We start from the raw sequence: 3543 nt of genomic DNA on the forward strand, positions 1-3543 counted from the left end.
ACAGAATGTTATTGGGTTTATCCTTTAAGGGGAACCCAAGCTTCCGACGTGCCAAAACAGGGTTGTAGTTAATCCCACCACATGTACCAAGAAGAGGTACATTGGAGAATTCACCACAAGAGTCGATAATCTGCACACCATCATACACGCGATTGTACCAAGAGATATCATCATTAGTGAGAGACATAAGTCTCGTGGACCACCGTAGACATTCCTTGTTTTCCTTGAAAGTGACCGTCTGAGGTAAGTGAGAAATAAACCACTTATACAACAGAGGCAAACAACACACAATGGCACCACCACCCTTTGCATTCCTCATATGCAAAGAAACGTAAGTGTCACCCAACAGAGTCGGAACGGGGTTAAGAGTAGAGAAAATCCTAATAGCGTTCACATCCACAAACTTGTCGATGTTGGGGAATAACACTAACCCATAGATGAGAAGTACAAATATGGCCGCAAAGGCGTCCTCACTCATGGCCTTCCCATACATAGTAGCTTGAGCAATGAGGAACTCAGAAGGGAGACCTTGAATTCCACCTTTGGTAGTGTCGCATCGCGCGAAAAACCGGCGGGAAAAGAAAGAACAACAGAGCCGCCACCGTGCGTTATTTATCCCAAAAGAGGGAAAGGAAACGCTCAGAGTAAACCTAGGAAAGAACATGGTCTCGCGACCAAAGAGAATGGGTTCGGGAGTCGGTTATGCGAAGGGAAGGTATTAGCACCCCTACGCATCCGTAGTACTCTACGGGATCCACGCACAAAAGGAAGGAAAATGGTTGCTAAAATACTGCTCAAACACACACACACTGGCTGAAAGAGATAAAAGAAACTGACGGAAACTGACTCGGCAGGATGTCGCATCCTGGGCCTACTTAGTCTATCAGGCATAAACATCAGAGTCGAAGTAGTTCGGACTGGGGAAAAACAACACATGCTCGCTAAGATATCGCATCCTATGCATACGTATCTTCTCGGACGAGAGAAGAATCAGAGCATTCGTAGCTCGGCTGACACGCACACAAACAAACACAAATAGGCAAACGTGGAGCCCGACTGCCAATCACTGGACTTATGTCAGCATCCGAACCTAAACACACACAAGAAGGCAAACATGGAGCCTAAATGCCAATTGCTGGACTTACATCAGCATCCGAACCAAACACACGCACACTGGAACCCAAATGCCACTCGATGGACTTACATCAGCTTCCAAGCACACAACAACACAACAAGTTGATAGGGAGTCGGGGACTCGAGCCTATAACTGTCAAGCACACACTCAAACAAACAAACAACAAATTGCTAAGGAGTCAGGCACTCGAGCCTAGCAAATGTCAAACAACACACACAAAAGACAGACAGCAAATTGCTAAGGAGTCAGGCACTCGAGCCTAGCAACTGTCAGACAACACACACAAAAAGGAAAAAGGGCGCCCGGAGAGATCAGCTCAATCTCCTGCCTACATACTTCATCTGGTATGAAGATCAGGGCGATGTAGTTCCCCTACGCAGGGATAAAGGACCTAGCCTAACCAGATAACAGAGGGAGACACAACTAGGGAGACTACGACTCGAGCCTAGATGTTATCATGCAAATCATCCCTAAGTTAAGGTTTCTAGCTAAATGGCACAAGGGCCAACCTATCCTAGACATGACTTGCACAGGAAGCAAGCCACACACACACCTAACTTGCACAGGAAGCAAGAAGGGTCTCGATTGCAACTAGGGCAAGAGAAAGGGGAGGTCTCAATCGCAACGAGGGCGAGAGAAAAGAATGAGTATTAGTGGTTAGTCAAACTCGACAAGACATCGCGTCTAGCGCCTACGTATCTCATCTGAACATGAGAATCAGAGTTGCCGTAGTTCGGCCAAACAACTCTAAACATGGCTCACACAGGAAGTAAGCCACACAGACTTAACTTGCACAGGAAGCAAGCCAAGCAAAACCTAACTTGCACAGGAAGCAAGTCAAACAAATCCTAACTTGCACAGGAAGCAAGTCAAACAATCCTAACTTGCACAGGAAGCAAGTCAAACAATCCTACAAGCACAGATAGCACACGCTATACACAAACAAGTGGCTCAAACAAGGGTTAGGTTTTAGTCAAGGGGTCATATCAACCTCGACAAACAAACCTCTGGAACTGGGTGAATGTTGCTCTTAACCTTGCCATTGAGGGGCTAAGGTGAAGCAGATGAAAGGATGAAGTGAGGATGAGACCTCACCGCTCTTATCCCTGGCCTGGGAGAGCTCAAGACAAGAATGTGTGGGTTCAGAAAGTGGGAACCCTTCTACACATTTAAAACTGACTCAACTGTACAATTGTACAAGATCTTGGGTTTGTATCTGCAATGCATCAACACAGTGGTGTGAGCAAAGCAGATGACACACTGAGTAGTGGGGGATAGATTGCATATCCCTACCTTCCACCAATTGCCTCTTCACTTAGGAGGACTTTGACTCTATGCAAGGACAAAAGTAAACAGTCACAAACATAGCCTCTTAAGGAGGACTTCAGACAGTTGCCTGGCCAAGTAACAGGCCAGGTCTTCCAGACTACATGAAGTAAAAGAGACATACCTCAATGCAAATTGCTTATACAAGCAAAGCAAAGCAAAAAGTTCACAAGGAACTAAGCAACTAAAGCACCTGAAACAGTCAAGCAGATGTTAGCATGCAACTTCAAACAAAACAAACAGAAACAGACACCAACAGTCAATTAGAGGCACATGGATGTGCAAGGCACAAGGCTTAGGGCATGAGAGCCAAGCCACCTACAAAACACACAAGTTAGACAATGATGTTTAAGCAAGCCCAATCAAAAGAATTGGTCTTAATGGCCATTTGATGGTCAACCTGAAAAACACAAGCTCAAAGGTGAGTAACAGGACCACTAGGGCAAGCCTAGGGTCAAAGATGAATGAGAAAGTCAAAACAGCAAGGGTTAAGTATCCAAAATCATGTTCAAGCAATTAGGAAACACAACCAATTGGGTTCACATCCATATCAATCACTATCATCATTTCATGAACCATTTAGGTCAAATCATGGCAAACAGAAGCTCATAGAAGTCAACAGCAAGACTTAGCTCAAAAGCAATCTAAACATTTTCCAAAAATCATCAAATAAATCATGATGAAACCTAACACATAGCATGGTAATCATGTCAAATTTCATCCCATTTGGACAAGTGGAAGGCAGTCAATGAAAATCAGAAAGTCAAAGCAATTTTGAACATGCTCAAAGAAGTCAACCAAACATGCATCAACTTAGAAAAATCATAAGTCAAGAATGGTGTATGATAAATGAATGGGACTAAAACCATGGCAAAGATGAGGACGTCTAGTTATCTCATGTAAAATTTCATGTCCATCTAGTAAAGTATGAGAATTTCACAAATGAAATGGGAACATGTGTCACACAAGGTCAACATATGACTAACCAGGGGAGAAAATCTCAAACAATTAGGAAATGCCACAAATAAATCCACAAAAACTCACATGTAAACTAGACATACAAGAGTAGGTTCATGCAAAAA

The sequence above is a fragment of the Lathyrus oleraceus genome, chromosome 7 (assembly GCF_024323335.1).
Source record: "Lathyrus oleraceus cultivar Zhongwan6 chromosome 7, CAAS_Psat_ZW6_1.0, whole genome shotgun sequence".
NCBI classification, from domain to species: domain Eukaryota; kingdom Viridiplantae; phylum Streptophyta; class Magnoliopsida; order Fabales; family Fabaceae; genus Lathyrus; species Lathyrus oleraceus.